This window comes from Crocuta crocuta, unplaced genomic scaffold, assembly GCF_008692635.1.
Source record: "Crocuta crocuta isolate KB4526 unplaced genomic scaffold, BGI_CrCroc_1.0 scaffold112, whole genome shotgun sequence".
In the NCBI taxonomy this organism is placed as follows: domain Eukaryota; kingdom Metazoa; phylum Chordata; class Mammalia; order Carnivora; family Hyaenidae; genus Crocuta; species Crocuta crocuta.
Genome location: NW_027528818.1, coordinates 2,110,221 through 2,133,152, shown reverse-complemented (window position 1 = coordinate 2,133,152; position 22,932 = coordinate 2,110,221). Strand labels below are relative to the sequence as shown.

Here is a 22,932-nt window from a genome sequence, read left to right as displayed (position 1 = left end):
ACTTCCCCGGTAAGGTTTTTATACTTATTTTTTATCTCACACTTGCTTTTCCAAGTAAGAAAAACTAGTCTCTGGGGGTTGTAGTGTTTGAAACTTATTAACTCTGTTACCTCTGGCTATAGAGATCAAAAGGAGTTTTTCAAGTCAAGTTCAATAGAGGAGTGTCTGTTTCTTTGACCCATAGTGTTGTCAGTAATTGTAAACCAGGTATTACTCCTGGGAAATAAAGGTTATTTGATTATTAAAAAACTGTATGATGTGGAGGGCCAACAGCAAGGCTTAGAGCTATTTAATGCATGCGGAATAACTTCTCAAGTTAAATTAAACTTTTCAAACTCTATGCTCAGTCTCTGAAGATACATTTCTGACAAGCACATTGTCCCAGGATTCTCTTTCAGCAGCTCCACACCCCTGAATTTGGAACGTCTTGACTATTTGAATCTCCTTATATTATATTCCCTGGAAATCTTACCTTTGCTGTTGTATATTTGTTAACTGTTACACATTGATTTATATTAATTTGAAAGGACAAAAGACTCAGCAATGAAGGCTCCAACTACCAGTGTGATAAGTAACCTGCCAAATCTTTGGTTTGGTTCCAAAAAGTTGCAAATGCAGTGTGATGGCAAATATGATTGCTTATTCCTACCTAAGTCTAACTCTAGATGGAGTTAACCTTAAAAATAAAACTGCCAGTTGTTTTACCAGCATAATGGGTTCATTTGGGAATAGCAGAGAATTGCAACCTGGGATAAGCAAGCTATGACAAACCATAGGCAAATCCTCAGAACAAAGGAGAGGACACTCTTTTTTAGAGGAAAGGGAAAGTTGGGAGGGGCTGCTATAAACACAAGGTCCATTGGAGTAAACCGGCAGTATAGTGGCTTCTCATTGGCTGAGTTGTGACTGTCTCTCATTGGCTGGCCTGTTGCCAGGGTAGGAGGAAAAGCATTCCTTCTGCTGTGATATTAAAGTAGTATTCACATGCAAGGTCCATCTCTTCCTGTCGGGTCTGCCATTGATGAGTGGTAAGGCGTGAGAGCTCCCTCTTCTAATCTCCTGACTCTTTTATTTTATTTTATTTTATTTTATTTTTTAAGTTTATTTTATTTTTTTAGAGAGAGAGAGAGAGAGCATGTGCATGTGAGCAGGAGAGGAGCAAAAAAGGAGAAGCCCAACCAGGCTCCTTACTGTCAGTGCAGAGCCTGAGGTATGGAGCTTGAAGTCATGAGCCATGAGATCAAGACCTGAGCTGAAATCAAGAATCAGTTGCTTAACCAACTGAGCCACCCAGGTGCTTCCTGAGTCTATTTTCTTTATTTGAATTTTTTTTAAGTTTATTTATTTATTTTTGAGAGAGAGGGGGGCATAGAGACAGAGGGAAAAAGAGAATTCCAAGCAGGCTCTGGACCCCCAGGACAGAGCCTGACATGGGGCTCAAACTCATGAACTGTGAGATCATGGCAGCCAAAATCAAGGGTCAGTAGCTTAACTGACTGAGCCACCCAGGTGCACCCCCACCCCATCCCATTTTAAATGAGGTTTCTTTTTGTTATTTTTCATACTCATGACTTGGGGATATTTGAAAATTTTAGATGGAAAACTTAGGAAGATTGAGAAAGAGGGAGAGAGTAAAGAGAGAGGGGGGAAAGCACAATACTGATTCAGGGTTAGTAGTCTCCTATAGTCAGATTGCAGTCATGCCTTTCTCCACTTAATCACTGCTACTTCGCATACATTGTCTCCTGAGGAACAACACCCTAAATTTCCTAGAAGTTCTTTTGTTTGCCAAGAGCTATAAATGGGACCTGGCTTAATTCTTTAAAAGGTGTTAATGGGGCACCTGGGTGGCTCAGTCGGTTAAGCGTCCAACTTCGGCTCAGGTCATGATCTCAGGACTTGTGAGTTCAAGCCCCCTGTCAGGCTCTGCACTAACAGCTCAGAGCTTGGACTCTGCTTGGGATTCTGTGTTCTTCTCTTGCTCTGCCCCTCACCCGCTCAAGTGCCACTCTAGGGGGATAAACATTTCCTTTCTTGAGAAGTAATTCTGATACTCTCATATTTTTCAGTTTCCAGGAAATGGAAATTGGTTTAATCTCATTGAGGGAAGCATAGAGAGGCTCAGGGAAGAATGAAGATAAGAGGCAGTTGCCTGTCAAATCCATGATATGAGTCAGCCACTCCATAGCCAGTTGAATAGATAGGAGTTATTATAAAAATGAAGTTTTGGCCAAGAAGGAAATGTAGATACATTTAGTAAAGTGATGAAGAACAATGTACTGGGCCACTAGGCAAAGCTCATCATAACAAAACATCAGCGTCAATGGAACCCATTATCCTAAATAGCCACACAAACACTCAATTTTTAAGTGCTAACAAAATGGGGCTTGATTGCAAGTAATAATACTGAATAATGACGTCATTTCTAATTTTCATTTCTCTGTAGAACTGTAGCAAATGTTGAGACTAACACAAAAACTTTTTGGACATAGAAATAGACCTGGCTTTGTAAAATTATGCTGTTTGATACTCTGTTGCTTCAGTGAAACTGTTGTTTATATTATGTGGCTTTAGAGCCAAAATATAATACTCAATTTCATCCAAGTCATGTAGTTAAGCCCACGCTTCCAAATGAAACTAATGGTCTGGCTCTATTTAAATGTATTGATTCTAGAGTCATAAAGTTGTGTCAAAATGTGATTACACATTCTTCACTTTCTACATAGCTACCCTACTCTTACCCTGCAAAGAAATCTTTGATGTATTGATTCTTCATTTCACCTTAAACTAGTACTTAGGTAAGAAATATGATCATGACTATTTTTCCCCTCCTGAGATAAAAAGGAAACAATAGACAAATCTGATACATCAATTTTATTCTAAACAAAAACAAAAACCAATTCTAGAAATGTGTCTGTTCTCTAACAAAAGGAAATCAATGTTAGATTCTATAAGACATTCTGGAATTTAGGATGATTGAGATCTGTCTAGTATCTCAGATATCCTCTGGAATTCTTGGAAGAGGAGAAGGTAGAAATGGAAAGAGGACTCTGGTTTCAAAGGGGGAGGGTCTTACAATTTGAGAAGTGTTAACCTACATAGTTTGGAACACAGACAAAGCCTTGCTTTGTAAGATCTATGGTTTGATAGTCTTTTGTTATGTGAAGCTGTTGTTTGTAATTATTAGATAATAGAATGTGAATATATATTTTTATCACACATTTAATGTGTATATATATATATTTGTAATTGTTAGATAATAGAATGTGTATCTGGAGGACCATGGAGGAGAGGAAGGGGGAAAATGGTGGGGGAAAGGGAGAGAGGCAAACCATGAGAGACTCTTGAATGCTGAGAACAAACTGAGGACTGATGGGTGTGGGGGAGGGGTGAGGAGGGAGATGGGCATGGAGGGGGACACTTGTGGGGATGAGCACTGGGTGTTATATGGAAACCAACTTGATAATAAACTATTTGTTAAAAAAGAAAAAATGTGTATATATTATATTTTCATCACATATGTAATGTATATAATGTATATAGTGTGTGTGTATAGACTTATATATAAGTCTTTTCCCCCAATTCCTGTCATCTTTTGTTCCTGACACTGGACTTCTGAAACCCTTGTAATTTTCTGAATAATGAGAATGTCCTTTGTTCTAATGAGGGTTGGTCACCAGTAAGCCCAAGCCATGATTAGAAGCTTGGAATTTTCAGTCTCCCACACCCATTCTCTTGAGAAGGGAGAAGGGCAGAAAATGGAGGTAATTGTGGATGCCTATATGATGAAGCTCCATAAATCCTAATACTGTGAGGTTCAGAGAGCTTCTGGGTTGGCAAACACATCCACAATGGGAGGATGGCGCACCCCAGCTCCATGGGTACAGAAGCTCCTGAGACTCAGAACCCTTCCAGACCCTACCCTGTGTATTTCTTGATTTGGTTGTTCATCCGTATCTTTCGTCACATCCTTTAATAAGCTGATGAGTAAGTATTTCCCAGAATTTGTGAGCTGGTCTCACAGATTAATCAAAACCGAGGAAAGAGCCATGGGAGCCTCCAATTTTTAGCCAAATGGAACAGAAGTCATGGGTAACCTGGGGACACACCACTCGAGACTGGCGACTAAAGTAGCTACTGAAGTAGGTGGGGGCAGTCTTGTGGGACTGAGCTCTTAACCTGTGGCATCTAACACTACCTCAAAGTAGATAGTATTAGCATTGAGTTCAATTGTAAGATATCCAGCTGCTGTCACAAAGAATTGCTTGGTGTGGGGAAAAACCTCCGCACATCTTGTGCCGGGGGGTAGTAAATGTGGTGGCATAAGAGCTTAAAGGAAACACACAGGAAAGGAAGACACAGGAGGGAAAACTGGGTGTTTTTTCCCCCTAACTCAATTCTATTCAATACATATGTATTATACATATGTAATATATAGAATTCTATGTTGTATTATGGGAAGAGGGTCAGGAAAAGAATTGCTTTCTTATCAACCCTGTGCTACACAATTCTCCCTTCCCTACTTCACCGGAAATCAAGTGTGTGTGTGTGTGGGGGGAGGTAGGGGTAGAAGATGAAGCAGCTAGGAAAGGAAGAGATGGGGGACAAGAAGAGAAAGGTGAAAGCAGGTGGTACTTTTCTTTTCAGGCCAGATGGCCCCCGTTCAGAGGTTGAGGCACTGAGATTGCCCAAAAGATGGGAGTTCAAGTTCCCCTTCCACAGTTTAAAAAATAAAACAATCTTGTCTTATACCAAGGCGGACATGTCCTGAAAATACCTGGGGGCCCAGGTACTGTACTCCTACTGCTCAGTAGGTGGTTACTTATAACTTTAGGAGATACTTACATGAGACACCCCCTCCCCTCAAGTAAGATGTTCATAGTAGCGGCTTCTGATTTTGCTCTAGTCCTATGTATTTCTTACTATAATAGAATATTTTATACATATGTATCTTTTCATTGTTGTTTTGTCCACTCCATGATACATTTTACATGTGATACATCTGGGATATAAATCTCTTTTACTTCTCTTCATTGCATATATTCTGTTATAAAAATGTACCGCAAACCATGAGAGACTCTTGAATGCTGACAAAAACTGAGGACTGATGGATGTGGGGGGGAGGGGGGGATGGGCATAGAGGAGGACACTTATGGGGATGAGCACTGAGTGTTATGTGGAAACTAATTTGACAATAAACTATTTGTAAAAAAAAAGTCAATGTCAATTAAAATACTGAAATGCAAAAAAAAAAATGTACCACATTTTATTTATCCATTCCTTGTTAACCATTTCCAAGTTTTGAAATTAACAAATCCACAAATAAATAAAAAGGATTGAAATGAAGATTTTTGTGTGTATAGGATACTAAGTGCTTTTTTTTTTTTAAACGTAGATATCTATCTGAGGGTTTTCGTTTTATTTCTTAAGCATAGATATCTAAAACTTAAACTGTGGGTTCATAGAGTAAAATGTTTTCAAGTGTTCCACTACTGAGGTGACTTCCCTGTTCTACTTTCATGTTTTGTCCTTGACGATCTGCTTCCTCACAATCTCATCCATACTTGATATTTACAATGTATGTTTTGCAAATAAGATCAAATACATGCACAATGTTATCTATTTTGATGCTCTGGGCATTTGAAGACTCAAGTCTTTGTCATCCTATTTTCACTTTGGCAGATTCTGCTCCTCTAACTCTCAGGCTCACTTACCTCTGTCCACACCTCACCTACCCTGGAGACTCTGGAGAGGCTGGTACTGGGGATACGGAGAAATTTCTGTAGCATAAAGACTAATGTGTTTTGTTTTGTTTTTTTTACAAAGATGAAATTAACATGACTTTATTTAGGGCTGTGAAATAGCACCCAAATCAAAGAGGGCATATCCAATATGACTCATAAAACAGCTATGTGAAATTCTCTAATCTTGAATATTTCTTTTATAATAAATACACTTTCCTGAGATAATCTTTAATGGTTGCAGACTATTTCGTTTTATGGATGTTCCAGAACATAATAAATAAATTCATAGTTATTTATTTGTTTGCTTCCCAGACAGTTGGATAGACTGCAATTGTAGCAAAATGTCAGGACACATCCTTAAATTTCAACACCGGACTTACAGGTCAGGCGAGCCTGGAGATACATTTCTTAGAGCCACTCAAAAAAGTGTGGACTCAAAAGGAAGTGGAGCATTTTTTTCCACGTGTTTGGGTCTAATTGTATTTCTATTTTTTTTGTGATTTTTCTGTCAACATTCTTCCTCTGAATTTTCATTAAATTAGAACAATCCTTTGGATTTACTGTAAAAACCAAACAATTAGATTATGAAGCAAATGGATTTTGAGAAAGATATACTTGGTTTCATCTTTATAGAATTTCTTACCCAGAGCATAGGGTCATCTGGACTAATTTACAATATTACTTCAGTTTCTTTCATTCAGGATAATACAGCACACTTTGCTTGACCTCAACATGGCATATTTTATTTTTATTGCCTTTATTTCACTCTTTAGGATCTCACTTTCTTTTTCAACTTCGTTTCTTGCTTCAAAAGTAACATTTGCCATCATCATGGTAGCAAAATACAAGGAAATGATTTTCTTGTTTTTGCTGTTAACCCCAGCTGGAGGTGATCCCTTGGTTAGCTGGAAAGTATACAATTATTGCTCTCTGTTGAAACTGCTTTCTAAGTAAAGCAAGCAATGAAATCTATTGAGCGCCTGACAAAGTGATGTGCCTACATGTGAGAATATCAGGGCTTGTGAGTTCCAGACCCTGGCACTAGAGATTTCTTGCAGATGAGGGCATTCTTTTTCTGTAAACCATATAGGGCTAAAAAGGAGAAGATGGATTTCTGCAGTTTAGTTTCATGACTTAAAGAAGACTCAAATCTCAGATTTATTTCTTCAGGATAGGGAGCACAGACACAGTAATCATCTAATGTTTTTTCTCACTTGACCTGATCTGTGAACTGTTGTACCTGACGTGTTCTTGCAAGCAAAGTTTTGTTGCCACATTTCTGAAATTCAAAATTAGAAAAATTTTATCCCAAAGCTTCTAATACTTGGAGTTGGGCAAACTCCATATTCTATTTTCACAAGCACGTCTACATAAATCTTTACAATTCTAAATAGAATTAACAGTAAAGAGGTATCCTATACGTACACAATACCTCTTGATGGACTGTCCTTTTATGAGGTGGGAGTAGGTGGGAGGATGGGACAGTAGGAGGTCTGTTAGGATAAAAAGTGCAGATAAGTATTATTTTTAATTGGGGCCACTTGGACACCAAGCTATTATTGCCTTTTTCAGGGATGTGTGCTCCTGAGGGCTGCTTTCCTTAAGGAACTCATTTCTGCGTTGGCGTCCCCACCCACAAAAATACTGTAGGTCCTAGAGAATAAAGGACATAAAAACAGGGGTTAGTCAATCACTGTTCTTTTATAAACTGGGCCCCTGTTCTTCTGTGTTTCTTTTTTTGTTTCCATCATGACATATTTTGCAATTTCTATTTACAATATTGGCAGATAGTAGAGTCTTTATAGTCTGACTGGCAGTTTGAATCCCTATCAATCAAATATTTAAGGTACTTCCAGAACAGAGGGGAACCTCAGCATTTTATGTTATTTATGTGTCTCTGGAAGACAAGAACATTTCTGTACACTGACGGACTACATACGTAAAAGCAAAAGCATCTGCCCTCAGCTGGCCTAATCTTAGGAAAAATAGTAAAGGAGACCAGAGTATTTTAAAGTGGTAGTATAAGGCACAGAAAGAAAAGGCACGATCATCTAGATAATACAAATCAATTTCCTATCCGTGTTGTGTTAAAACCTAGACCCCCCACGGCAGCCTGATGTAATTCCATTACCATGCTAAATTACTTGGCACTTGCATGGCCTTTTTATTTTTGTGTTACTATTATTCCTGGCAAATGAATAAATTTCGCTCAGCAGAAATAAATTAGACAGCTTGTCACTCAAGCTAATCACTTTGGAGCTTTCCTTTCCCCGTTTCAAAGATCGGTTGACACCTATTGGGCATTTATTTAGTCATTTCTTGATAGCAGAGCGTCTATTTGCACATGGATATGAGTATAGTTATAAAGATTTTAGAAGTAATTGTCTTTGGGTCTCTTTAGGATTTGAGAGTCTAATTAAAGAAAGTTTAAGACAGTTTATAACATGCAAACTGAATCAGAGTTTGCGATTAAACTGGGAAGCAAGTATGTTAAAGATTGTAGAAGCATAAATCTTTGCCAGGATTTAGGTGCTCACAAAACTGAAGTTTCAATGAAATAGATGAAACATGGTAGGTAGACTCAGGTCTGTAACTATGCTGAACAAAAACAGTTAAGCCCAGAATCCCTTTCCTTTTTTTTTTTTTAATGTTTTATTTATTTTTGAGAGAGAGATAGAGACAGTGTGAGCAGGGGAGGGTCAGAGAGAGAGGGAGACACAGAATCCAAAGACAGCCTCCAGACCCTGAGCTAACTGTCAGTACAGAGCCCGACGCGGGGCTCAACCCACGAACTGTGAGATCATGACCTGAGCTGAAGTCGGAAGTTTAGCCGACTGAGCCACCCAGGCGCCCCCCAGAATCCCTTTTCGAGCTGATATTAGGAATATGCCCTGGCACACACTTGTGTTAATGATAAATGCTGCCTTGTTGGGTTATACTGAATAGAAAATGGCTGTAAGACACAACTGGCAGAAGTCATGGGGAAAGGGCCAGGACAAGGGTTTGCAACATCTACTCCTGTAGACGGCATGTATGCCTATGTGTAAAATTCATTCCATCCTGTTTATTCCTATGTCCTCTCTTTCCTTTGTTTCTTTTAGGCTATACATTTTCTTAGAATATGTGAATAAATCTATTGATTTTATCTATGCATTAACCCAAGACCTAACGGATATGAAGATGTGGGGTGCCTGGGTAGCTCAGCCAGCTAAGTGTCCAATCTCGGTTTTTGACTCAGGTCATGATCTCAGTTTCATGAGTTCGAGCCCCACATAGGGTTGTGCACTGATGGTAAGGAGCCTGCTGTGGATTCTCTCTCTCCCTCTCTCTCTGCACCTTCCTTACTCACATTGTCTCTGTCTCTTTCAAAGTAAATAAATAAACTTAAAAAATTTTTAAAAATTAAGGATATGAAGATGGACAGAATTTTGCTGTGTACTAAAAATTGTCCATGTTTCAATTTTGGGAATGAAAAAGTTTTAAAGTGAAACATAAACAGCTGAGAGAAAAGGGTAAAGGAAAAATGCTTTTTTTGATTATATGTAAACATCTAAAAACAAGTCCTATCCTGAAATATCAGCAATTCAAGTAAATGGGCATAGGATATGTCCAGAAGAACACATTCTAGCAGGAAAAAAAAATCAATAAACTTTATCTTAAAAAATCAATTTTAAGATCATCTTTTGGAAGATATTTGAGATAGCTCAATATATTTCTTTTAGGTAGATGTGTTATGACTTCTTGGGTAAAAAAATAAAAAATGTAGAAGTTTGTGAAAATCACTGGAAGGGGGAATGGTGATATTCATTACTATGGCTCGGGCCAGGGTAGGCAAACAGATCCATTTTAAATTTTGGTGGGAGAGGGATATTTGAAAAGTAATCTAAAGTAATCTATTTTTCCCAACAATTTTCTTCATGTTCTACCACCCTGGGGGAGCTTTATGAAAAAGAATGAGCAGTAAATAGACTCTGTATTAGAGAGGAAGAGCTTGCTACTAGCATACTAATTTACTTGTATTACTGATATTTCAAGAGAGAATTTGCTTTTAGATGTTTACATATGATCAAAAAAATATTTTTCCTTCATCCCTTTCTCTCAATTATTTTTCACCTCTAAAACTTTTACATTCCTGAGAGAAAAATAAGGTTTCAGTAAAGAAGGCAAAATTGTACCTTCTTCTTCAAGCCTGGTATTTCAGGTTTGACCTATACCACACAAAGGACATATGTTTTGTCCTTCTGCAGCACTAAAAGGTATACCAAATGTCATGTGAGCAAGTTAAGCATTGTGGAATTTACTTCGATGTCTTTGAAAAATGTAAAAATGCTTGCCAATCAGGAAAAAAAGAGACCGAAGAAGAATTATGATTTCCCCTTCACAGATAGTTTTTTTTTTAAATTTTTTTGTTTTTAATCAAGCTCAGAAATATTCTGTTTACACCGAAGTGTATTGCTCGTGCTACAGTAATAATCAGATACAGAGCTCGACAATATGTGTGACTCCTTACGGGTTATAAATAAGAGTTTAATATCATTTCTATCTCTGGGTGAAAAGAAATAGGTCTGAAAAGTCGATTATTCTCATTTTCTTTTACACTTGGCCTGTAATAGTCGTTTCGTGTCATTCTTGTCAGGGTCCTGATATGAAGTTGGATTGTATGTTCCGGGCTTTAAGTCTTTACTGAAAGTGAAATGAAAAATGACTTTGCCAGCAATTCAGAATTCTAAATTGCCAGTCTTCTTTGATTTTAGCTTGCCCCTCATCACCCAGCCTGTGGTAGAATCATACGTGGACTTCAGAGTTAGACAACTGCGAGTTGAAACTTTACTCAGGCCCTTATGTTTTTATTTGGCCAAGTTTCTTTTGAAGCCACTTTCCCCCCTCCATCGGTAGAATGGGAATAATGAATATACCAGCCTTACAGAGTTGTGGGATGCAAAGGAAGTAACATGAGGGGTGAATTTAACTCAGGGTCTGTTACTGGGCAGGTGCTCCATGGAAAGCCACTGTTTTTTGTGACACTGCTATTGGTGTGATAAAGGGGTATTTCAAGTCTCCTCAAGATTACCACAGGGTGTCTTCCTTGGGGATGAACAACCATCCAGGGGACTCAGCCAATGAGTTCTAGTACTGAGATGTGCTCAGGAGGTGTGGTCATTGTCGTGGGATTTAATAACCATCCAAGAGAGTGACTCACTTCTTAGAAAAAGTGACATCTAGTTCCAAGGTTCCTCAAAGACTAGTTCCTCAAAGAACAGTAGACACTGCCCTCTGACGTGCTTGTCTAATTATAGGTTAGCTATAATTAATTAAACACCTTAAATCTGATCATTTATACCTAAGAATGTAAATTACCTGGACTAATATGCTATGGAAAACCTTGAACCTGACACAACCTGGCAGAGAGTAAGCAGGTATTTAATATATATGTTCATGGCTTGTGGAGTAAATCCAGATCTTTCCTTGGTGCTGGGTTAGAACTCTGGGAGCATACCCTGATGGGCCTTAGCTAATCTAAGCTGCTGAATATACCTTGAGGTGAGCTGAAAAGTTTGCTATTCCTTTATTTCTACTAACATTTTTTGATTATATGTAAACTATGGCATTTCCACATAAACTCAATAAAACAACAACAAACCACTAAAGGCATATTTTCCTTTCCATTTGTTTATTTAGACTTAAGATTTTTTTTAAAAAGCACTTTTAGGTTCACAGAATAATTAAAAGGAAAGTGTGGGGATTTCTTCTGCCCCCACAATGCATAGCCTTGTCCTTTATCAACATCTTCTAACAGAGTGGTACCTTTGTTACAACTGATGGATCTACATGATGTATCATAATCACTCAAAGTCCAGGGTTTACATCAGGGTTCACTGTTGGTGTTGGACATTCCATGGGGTTAGACAAATGTCTAGTGACATGTAGCCATCATTATATCATATCATATAGAGTATTTTTACACCCTAGAAATCCACTGTTCTCCACCTATTTATTCATCTCTCCTCACTCGGCCCTGGTAACCACTGATTTTTTACTGCCTCCATATTTTTGCCTTTTCCAGAATGTCATGTAGTTGGAATTAGACAGTATGTAGACTTTTCAGATTGGCTTCTTTCACTTTGTAATATGCATTTAAGTCTCCTCTATGTCTTTTCATGGCCTGATAGTGCATTCGTTTTTAGCGCCAAATAACATTCTCTTATCTGTATATACCACAGTTTTTATCCATTCACCCAGTGAAAGACATCTTGGTTGCTTCTAAGTATTGGCAATTATAAATAAAGCTGCTATAAACATCCATGTATAGGCTTTTTGTGTGGATCTGAGTTTTCAACACCTTTGGGTAAATACCAAGCAGTGTGATTATTGGATCATATGGTAAGAATATATCTATGTTTTGTGTATTATAATAAACTGCCGAACTCTCTTCTAAAATGGTTGTATCCTCAAAGCAAAACTTGACAAAAGTAAAGAGAGAAATAAATTCAAAAAAAAATAAAATAAAATGGTTGTATCCTTTTTTTGCATTTCTACCAACAATGAATATATGATACACAGCATCTTTTCATGTGCTTATTTACCATGTGTATATCTTCTCTGATGAAGTGTCTGGTAAGGTCTCTGATTCATTTTTTAGTTGGGTTGTTTGTATTCTTATTGTTGAGTTTTAAGGGTTCTTTGTACATTTTGGATAACAGCCCTTTATTAGATGCATCTTTTGCAAATATTTTCTCCTAGTCTGTAATGTGTCTTCTCATTCTCTCAACTTTGTCTTTTTCAGAGAAGAATTTTTTTAAATAAGCAATATGAGTTGATTTAACTATTTTGAGAAAAACCTCCCCCCTCCCAGACATTCCTGAACCTAAAAGGTACATAAAATGAACAAAATTATTTTAAAATAATAGATTTGAAGATCACTGTAGCTTTTTCCTCATAACATGGATGCTTTCTACAGGACAGTAAATTACAAACCATTTCAAATTGTGTTAAGGCAGATAATCAATCTGGTTGCATTTGTAGCTACTTCTGGGAAAGTAATCTTGTTGGAGCTATTCCTCTGAGCTGTTTGGTCAGTTGGTCCAGGGAGAAGCAGTCCTGGAGTCAGCAGTGGGAGATGGGCCTCATCTGTCTTGTCACTACTCATTCTGCTGGTCCTCTGTGACAGAAGCAGACACAGAATCCTGGCCCTTGTTGACATCACTGATGCACACCTACTGCCCATTGATGGACTCCTTCACAGGGTCTCCTTATTATCTCTGCCCAAGGGAGCCAGGATGTTGGCCGTGATGGACCAGCTCACATGCCACACTTTATTGAACTTACGCAGCAATTTGAGAGGTCACATATTACCGAGGCATCGTCACGGGTCCAAATGAACATATGACCATCCTGGGAACAGCTGGTGCTGGTGCTGGTGGGCAGACCAATGGAGAGGGCCCAGGCCACATCTCGAGCCCAGTCACTGTGCACTTCTAGATTCTGTTTCTTCTTCTGTTGGCTGGCCTCCTCCCTCCACAGCTAGATGAGGTTGTGACAGTCACCTGTTGCAAACTTCTCAATGTAGTTGGGCTTCTGCACTGATAGCTGGACTATGAGGCTTCCAGGTTCAAAAGGAGGGGCTTAATTGACTACATTGCAGCCAATAATGTGAGCATTGTTGACCTTCTTCATTTCCCACTGGCCCTTTCCTGTGTACATCAGCAGGGAGATGGCCCCACTTGAACTTCGAAAAGCCGTAGTTGTGGGGTGCCCAGCACACAGAATTTACTGAGGAGTCGTGTCCTGTGCGCTCATCTGTCTTCTCCTAGATGCTATTCTCCTCTTTCCTGATAAGGATTTTTTGGTCAAAGGAGCAGGATGCCAGGAGCTTGCCATACAGGGAGTGGCCCTAGGCCACTTGTCACACAGGATCCTCATGTCCCCTGAGGTCTGGTGATGAGGATCTGCCCTCCATTGAGCACATGGAAGATTCTGATGGACCTGCCTGATGAGCAGGTTGCCAGGCAGGTGCCATAGTAATCCATCTGGGCATCGTGAACCATGTCCTAGTAGGAGGTGGCTACGGTGTCCATTGCTGAAACCAGGGCCCTGATGGCAGCAGCTCACGTCTGGTCTCAGATGTGTCAGCTCCTGGTGGTAGCCCTGAACAGCTCCCCCAGAGCAGCAATTTTTAGTTTTAGTGAAGGCCAGGTTATCAATGATTTTTTCATGGTTTATGCCTGTGGTGTTGTAGCTACAAAGTCATCACCATATCCAGGCTTATTTAAGTTTTCTAAGAAGTTTATCCATTTGCATTTTACATTTATGTCTATGATTTATTTTGAGTTAATTTTTGTGAAAGGTTTAAGTTCTATTTCTAGATTTTGTTTTGCATGTAGTATGTCCAGTTGTTTGAGCACCATTTGTTGAAAAGACTGTCTTTTTTCTATCATATTCCCTCTGGTCTTTTGACAAAGATCAGTTGACTATACTTATGTGGGTCTATTTCTAGGCCACCTATTCTGCACCATTGACCTATGTGTCTGTTCTTTCACCAGTACTACACTGGATTGACTACTGTAGTTTTATAGTAAATCCTGAAATCTGGTGCTGTCAGTCCTCCAAATTTTTCTTCTCCTTCATCATTGTGTCGGCTATTCTGGGTCTTTGCCTCTCCATACAAAATGTAGAATCAGTTGTCAATACCCACAAAATAACACTGAAACTTTTATTAGGATTGCAGTGACTCTTTGGATCAAGTTGGGAAGAACCATCACCTTGACAATATAGTGTCTTCTTATCCATAAATGTGGCATATCTCTCCACTTATTTAGTTCTTGTATTTCATTCATCAGAGTTTTATAGTTTTCCTTATATAGATCTTATACTTATTTTATTAGAATTCCACCTAAGAATTTAATTTAATTTTCTTGGGTGCTAATGTAAATGGTATTGTGTTTTTAATTTCAAGTTCCACTTGGTCATTGTTGGCATACAGGAAGGCAATTGACTTTTGTATATTGCACTTGTACCCTGCATCCTTGCGATAGTTGCTTATTAGTTCTGGGAACATTTTGGTTCATTCTTTTGGATTTTCTACATAGATGTTTTCCTTTTATTTTTAATGTGGAAGTTTCAGGTCATTATTGACTTATTTGCTGTGGACAATCATATTAATTTTGTTAGTTTTGGTAAGAACTTATCTACAAATTAAAAAATTTTTTTAATCCTAATTGCTTTTTAAATCCTAATTGATTTCTAGATGTTCAAATGAGAAGACAACATTTCTGTATCACCAGAGAAAAATTTAGGGAACATAAATTAGTAAAATAATAAGTATTATATGATATATATCATATAGCATTATATATGTATAGTATTAGAAGGATATACACAAAAGTATTAGTGTGATAATGTGATCTTTTATGGAGCTGCTATATGTAATTTTCTTTGCTTTTGTTTATATGAATTTTTAAAAAATATTTCGTTTTTTAAAAGTAATCTCTACACCCAATGTGGGACTCAAACTTAAACCCCAAGATCAAGAGTCACATGCTCCACCAACATGTATGATCTTTTTATATTTCTATCTTCAAAATATGTAAAAGAGAATGAAAGTTGCTCAAAACCAAAAGCAAGTCAATTTTACAGATGGGTGAAATACACTTGACCCTAGAGCAACATGAGGGTTAGGGGCACTGACCCCGCCATGCAGTTGAAAATCTGCATATAATTTTTGACTCCCCCGAAACTGAACTACTGATAGCCTACTGTTGACTATTAGCGTTACCAGTAACATAAACAATTAATACATATTTTGTGTGTCTTATATATTATATACTGTATTCTTACAATAAAGGTAGCTGGAGGAAAGAAAATGTTATTAAGAAAATGATAAGGAAGAAAAACTACATTTACAGCACTGTACTCTAAAGAAAGGTCCACGTTTAAGTGGACCTGCACAGGTCAAACCTATGCTTTTCAAGGGTCATCTCTACATATCTTCTTCCATAGAAAGGCAAAGAATTGCAAAGGAATGTTTAGAGGTAGAAGAATTAGCAAGTAGGATATGTCTTTTGTCCAGTAGAGCTAAGGCATCAATTCACAGATACAGATGTAAAAAATGAAACAAAACAAATGACTCCGAATTGCCACAAAATGTTGCTTCAGTAAATATACTACCAACACTAACTTTAGCATACAGGATATCTTTTAAATGAGTGGCTGAGTTGTTCATACTTTGCTGTTGTGTTAGGTGTTACCGTACAACTTTAGCTTTGTAGAGTGACTCTGTGGGGAGTCCTTGGGATGGTGTCCTAAGAGAAAGGACGTTGGCTTTGGAGTCAGCAGAGCCAGATTTGACTCAGGGACCAGCTGTGTCATTGAAAAAGTCATTTAAACTCTCAGAGATTTTGTCTTCTCATCAGTAAAACTGACTTCACAATTCTGTGTCCTTTGCATGATTTTTGTCAGTATCAAACCAAATGAAAATAATATGTGCAGTGCTTTATGACTCATAGCACTCTATGCAAATTCTAGCTATCATTATTCTGAAGATGGTTATTACAACCTAAGTTACCCAAATTATAGAAATATAACAGAAATTGTGCTGCAAATGTTAGCTTAAAAATAATTTTAAAGCGTATTTATTTTTGAGAGAGACACACAGTAGGGGAGGGGCAGAGAGAGAGGAGACAGAATCCAAAGCAGACTCCAGGCTCTGAGCTGTCAGCACAGAGCCCTGTGAGGGTCTCAAACTCACAAACTGTGAGATCATGACCTGAGCTGAAGTCGGACACTTAACCAACTGAGCCACCCAGGCGGTCCTGGCAATGTTAACATTTGACGCTGGAGTCCTAACTAGGCTAAGGTATACGCTTTACATTTCTTAATTTCTGCTCTGATCTGAATGTACACCATTGTAGGTATTTTGGATCTCTGGTAGATGGTGAAATTTGAGGTTTAAGAACCCTTTTGAGCAATGGCTGTATATCCAGCATATAGTTTTGCAAATTTCAATTTCATTCATTCAATATTTACCACCGAAATCTATTGCTTACAGTATTCCAAAGCTTGTGGTCATAGCAGCAAATAAAACAAAGCACGTGCCAAAAAGGAGCTTACAATTTAATGAGGGGGAGGTGGTGGTGTGGTCCATAATACAGTAGAAAATGAATATCTAATAGATCAGTAATAAATATAGGATAGAGCAGGAAGGGTAAGAAGTGCTATGAAGAAAAATAAAGTGGAACAAGGGAGGTCGTCCAGGAAGCAGAATCTGTGATGGAGATGAGATGCAGAAAGTTTACTGAAAGGATCAACACTTGTCAGAGAACCGTGGAGGCAGGGTTGGTTGGAGGGAGAGCTTGGGCTACAAAGTAGACACAACCAGACTTCCGCTAACCCCCTGGGGAGCAAGGGAGCCAGGAAGGGCCTTCAGAATAGTGCTGAGTTGTGGTAAAGGAGCCACAGGTCTTTATGCTCCTGCAGTGACCAAAGAGTGGTTGCAAATTGTCCCCTGGGAAGAAAGCGTGACCTTGTAAGGTGGCTTTCTTCTGCCCAAGGCAATTCCCAGAGAGGGCTAATAGCAGTAATCAGCCAGTAGCCGGTATTCAGTACAAGGTGTGTGTGGTTGGAGGGGGTGGGGAGTGAGGTAGAGAGCAAGGGATTGTTTATTTTAAAAGATAATAAGCTATTTGCAACAATGTGGATGGAACTAGAGTATATTATGCTAAACAAAATAAGTCAGAGAAAGACAAATACCATATGATTTCACTCACGTAGAATTTAAGAAAAAAGCAGATGAACATAGGGGGAGGGAAGGAAAAATAAAGATAAAAAACAGAAAGAAAAGCAAACTACAAGAGATTCTTAACGATAGAAAACAAAATGAGGGTTGCTTGAGGGGAGGTGGGTGGGAGGATGGGCTAAATGGGTGGTGGGAGATTAAGGAGAATACTTGTGATGAGCATTGGGTGTTATATGTAAGTGATGAATCACTAAAGTCTACTCCTGAAACCAAAACTACACTATATGTTAACTAACTGGAATTTAAGTAAAATCTTGGAAGAAAAAAAATAAAGAATACTGATATAATAGCTCAAAAAAAAAAAGATAATAAGGGAAGTTTCTTTTAAAAAATTTTTGAGGGTATATTTGAAGGATATGAAGGAGAAACCAAGTAGACATCTACGGGAGGAGGATTCCTAAGAAAGAGAATTTTGACCTTCATTTTTAGATTTTTGTTAATGTAATTTCTATGCTTATCTACTGCTTTTCTAATCACAGTAGAAATAATACTTCTACTGGCAGTAATAGTAATAACAAAAACAAAAACAGTATCATTTTAAACTCTATAATTGCAAGCTTTGCTTTTAGAAGGTGATGTAAAGGTCTTCCATAAGATTTTACTAGAGTATTAATAAACCAATCCATTTATTCATCTGTAAGTGCCCAATGTATGCCCGTTACCATGTGAGGTGCTATTGGTATAGTGGTGACAGGTGAATCAGTCCTTGATTTGAAAGCAGTTGACTTGGGGAGACAACTGAAACAGACTATTTGAAAACACAGTGTAAAGAATGACCTGGTGTGGTTATGCACAGGGAAGGAAGATACAAAAAGCAAGTCATTAAACAAAACCATGATGAAGCCAGTGTATGAATAGATGGGGGAATTGTGGGTAACTGAAATCAAAATGAAACTTCCTTTGTATAGGGGCAGAATGGTGTGTTCACAACAGAGCTAGTCAAGGTGAGGGAAGTAAGTGTCTCTGTAAAGGGAAATCACATTTCATTCACTTTAAAGTGAACTTAAAAACTTACAAACTTAAAGTTGTAGGATGGGTTAAATCACAAGGGTCTACAAAGATCAGCCCCCTATGCAGGAAACACACATTTCTATAAGAAGTCAGTTGTGAGAGAGGTTTTCATTGGTAAAGATGGGCTTTGAGCAGAAAAGAGACTTAGGTAAAATGTGTTTCAAGTAGTGAGCTGGCATCTCTTATCAAAGTGGCTGCAAGTTTGAATAGATGTGTATTGATAAGTTGTGAACAAGTTTGTTGTTTTGAAAAACATTGAATGTGTTAACTATTTTTAGGAGATGTGATCTATTAATCACTCTAACAAATTTTATACATCCCAGTGAAAGGTTTGAAACTTTTCTGTCAGTCATTCCACCACTTACTTATTGAGTGATGTCTCTCTTCTAACTCATCTAGGTATATGGAGACCCCTACTGTCATTGACTCCTCTCAGGAAACTTAAATCCTGGTGTCTGTGGGGCTGTAGGTGGCTTATGACAAACAAGTGAGCCAATGTTATAAGATGTTGTGAGATATTCCCATTCTCTCATAATTGGCATCCATGACAAAGCAAGAAAGACTGAGTACCACCTCATTCTAAAGAGAACCACTGAGCTGGGTTCTGCTTGCTTCTCGGGCCCAACCATCTCACAGGAGTTTCTTAGACTTTACAGAGCCAGACTTTCTGCTGGCCAAGTCCATAGAAAGTGAGCAATGTGGAGGGATGAAACTCACTGGGGGGTTCCTTGTCAGTGATCTGGGAGGGAACAGATGGAAGAGGAAAGAAGGGTACTTTCTAGTCCCGGAATCTAAGTGGGCAAGAGAAAGGGACCCTGAAAGAAAAGCTTACAAAGGTTGAGGATGGATGTCTGCAAGAAAATAGGAGAGACCGCCGTTTTGCTTACTGTTGGAAGGCTGTTTGCGCAGTATTTTGCCAATATGGCCCCATTTCTATATGAGTAAGAGGGAGACACCTGGAATGGAACAACAGGGCTTAGAGAAGGGCATTACTTGAGCAGTTTAACTCCATCCATTTGGTGTGTACAGATGCCAGAATACTGGATCGAGTGGAAAGTGGCCAAAGAATTATCTTGCTGGTGTCTCGCATAAAAGGACTGCCCCTAAGCAAGGTGACATTAACAGAAAGAGTCTTGGGATAAGAATTTGGGGATAGGGGTTGAACGAGAACGGAAGGGGCAGAGCTGGTATAAATCCCCTTGTGATGTCAAAGCCTTCTGAGATTCCCCCATGCCTTTGAGAGATCCCATTTTGTACTTTGACTCCCAGAGACCATTGGTGGCTAGTTTGTGTAAGCCAGATCAGCAGCTGCAGCCATCAAGCAGAGAACCACAACCTGGAACAGTTAAGTACAATGATGTCCCTCCCTGCTTTTTGTTCTCAGCTTCTAACCCTTATGAAGCTAAAGCTAGAAAGCAAAGGGTAGCCACAGAGCTTTGCACAAGATTAGCATTTTGAAATTGAAATAGCTTTATTAACAAAAGAGACTAGAAAGTTTATTAATTCTCCAAGATGTCTGGAAGTAATCGGAAATGTATATTCCATATAGCATCAGTGAATAAAAGATTGAATGTTTTGGGGTGCCTGAGTGGCTCAGTAGGTTAAGCATCTGACTTCAGCTCAGATCATGATCTCTTTGTGAGTTTGAGCCCCATGTTGGACTCTGTGCTGACCGCTGAGCCTGGATCCTGCTTCACATTCTGTGTTTCCCTCTCTCTTTGCACCTCCCCCCCTCACTCTGTCTCTCTTTCTATCGCTCTCAAAAATGAATAAACATTACATAGTTGTTAAAAGATATAATTTTTTTTTTTACCCAGTTGAATCGAGACTTACCAATAACCAGTTATACAAATGTAGAGGACAGTCCTAGGATCTGAGTGCTATGAAGAAAATAAAGGAAAAAAGTGAGATAGAATTTAATGGAGGAAGGAGAGAGGCAGCTGCTTTACTTTGGGTAGGCAGGAGAGGCCTATTTCATTCAACAAAATTTTACTATTTTTCTGTCCACTCACTATTCCCAGCTTTGGGGATATAGTAGTAAACAAAGCAGACAAAAAGTAAAACCATCAATAACTTTCAAATGTGTGAGACAGGAATGATATGCAGGAGGTAACCAAGCAAAGATCTGAGACAAAAAGGAGAAAAAGTTAGCACAAGAAAGGAAGAAGCAGAGTGTGTTGGAGGTTCAGGAGAAAAGGTCAGTGATTGTAGCCTATGAATAAGGAAAGGGTGGAAGAGGGTGGGGGAAGGAGGAATAAGATCTGGCCTTAGCTTGTGAGATCCTTGAAGAGCATGGTGAAGAGGAAAGATTTTGCTCTGGAGCAATGGGAAGCCCATTGGAGATTTTTAAATAGGAGAAGTAGTTNGGAGGGCACTTGTGGGGATGAGCACTGAGTGTTATGTTAAAACTAATTTGACAATAAACTATTTGTAAAAAAAAATAAATAGGAGAAGTAGTTTATGTTTTAATTTCTGTTTTAAGTTTTAGAAAAATTACTCTGATTGCTTTGCAGTAGAAGGAGTGCCGGAAATAAGAATAAAGGTATGGAGATAACATGCGGGCTGTCACTGTGCTCCGGACAATCTCATCTGTTCTTTGTAGTAAGTATAAATGATGTGGGTCATTTTTCAGTGCTCCCTTTCCTTAATTTCAAAATACTCAGGGATGGAAGTACTTTGATCTGAGAAAATTCAAATATTCAGCACTTTTGTGCTTTAGTAGGCCTAGAAAGAATGTAATTGATTTAGGATAAGTTAAGACTTACATTAAACGAATTGCTTTTGATTTAAAGATATTATCTTTCATGTGAGAATGGAAATTATTTTCACATGGTTGGCAATATTTTAAATAATTACTCAACTTCAGTTGATAAATGGTCTAAAAATTACTTTGTTAGCTTTCCTACGAGCACATCTCATTACAAATAACACTACCCTCAGGAGAGAAGAGTCCATGAGAAGGGTCAAGGACATCCTATGAGTAACATAAGTAGAGGCTGAAATAACATGTTCTAATATATGATGCACTGATAGCATTTGGCAAAACCATCTGGACGAGAACCAAAATGAGACAACAATCCCAGTTAATAAGCTCTGCTGAGTGATGTTCATCAACTGATAATGTGAACTCAGGTTGAACTCTAGTCATAAAACTTGGAAAGAGGGAAGTCTGAGAAATTGTATGCTCTTCTTGCAAAATGACTGGCCGGAGCATAAGATCAATTCTAGGAATGCCTCTAAGGGTCAAATGAGTTCAAGGCCAAGCTCAAATAAATAGAAAATATTCAGCATGTGTTGATCACCTCAAATTCCATTCCGAAACCCATCTATACTGAAGAACATTTTGGATACCCCCTGCAGGACTGAAATTCTTGTCTCTAATTTGAACTGAAGTCACAATTTTCTATAAACCACAATTAAGCAGTCACTGTAACATATTCGACATGCAAGCAACACAGTCTAGGAGTTCATAGATCTAGGGGACTGTTTTTATCATTATTAAGTAAAATCCCATGTAGACGAATGTAGTTTATCCACTAGGGAAGTGTGAATTAGCACCTGTGTGGTCATGATTTTTTTTTAACTTTGAAGAAGTCAGTGATTTCTACTGCCTTTTTTCTTTAAAGATGTAATACAACTTATTATAGACAATTTGTAAGCTAGGAAACGTAAAAAAGAAAAAAACCTAAAATTTGCTATAATACCTTTTCTAAATACACACACATGTGTGCACAGTGTACTCTTACTATTGGACCCCTTTGTAATCTTTAAAAAAATTGTTTTTAAAAATTTTTAAGGTTTATTTATTTTGAAAGAGAGCAAGCGGGAGAAGGGCAGAGAGAGGGAGAGAGAGGAGAGGGAGAGAATCTCAAGGCAGGTTCCTTGCTGTCAATGCAGAGCCTGACATGGGGCTCGAACCAACAAACTGGGAGATCATGACTTGAGCAAGTCAAGAGTCAGGTGCTTAACCGACCGAGCCATCCAGGCACCCCCAACTTCCCAACTTGGTAATCTTTTAAACATGCAACAAACCACATTCTTTGTCATTGAATATAATAGACTTCAGCACAGTGTGACTGTTAAATAATGTCCCGAGATTTCCAAAATACACTAGAACTTATACATTCAAAGTAGTCACTTTGGGAGCCCATGGTATGCATTTTTGCAAATGATGATGATGCTGAACAACACAGATGTGTGACAGTCTTCTTATGGTCTATCAAGGGAAGGCATGTGGCATGTGGCCAGGTCCCTTCCATACCCTGTCTATTAGGACAGGAGACATGAAATCTCAGACATCCCTGACTCTCACTCCTGGGGCAAGGCTGTCATGGTGTGTCTGATGTGAGTGATGGGGAGGCAGAGGACTCCATGTTATGACATTAG

The 22,932-nt window shown here is 38.5% G+C and overlaps 1 protein-coding gene and 1 pseudogene across 1 annotated transcript in view; both read right to left on the bottom strand.

Moving 5' to 3' along the window:
* Positions 1-22,932, bottom strand: part of GYPA (glycophorin A (MNS blood group)) — a 76,444-nt gene that overhangs the window by 11,058 nt on the left and 42,454 nt on the right. The gene's annotated exons all lie outside the window — the stretch shown is intronic.
* On the bottom strand, positions 12,269-13,804 carry LOC144224800 (protein SEC13 homolog pseudogene; annotated as a pseudogene).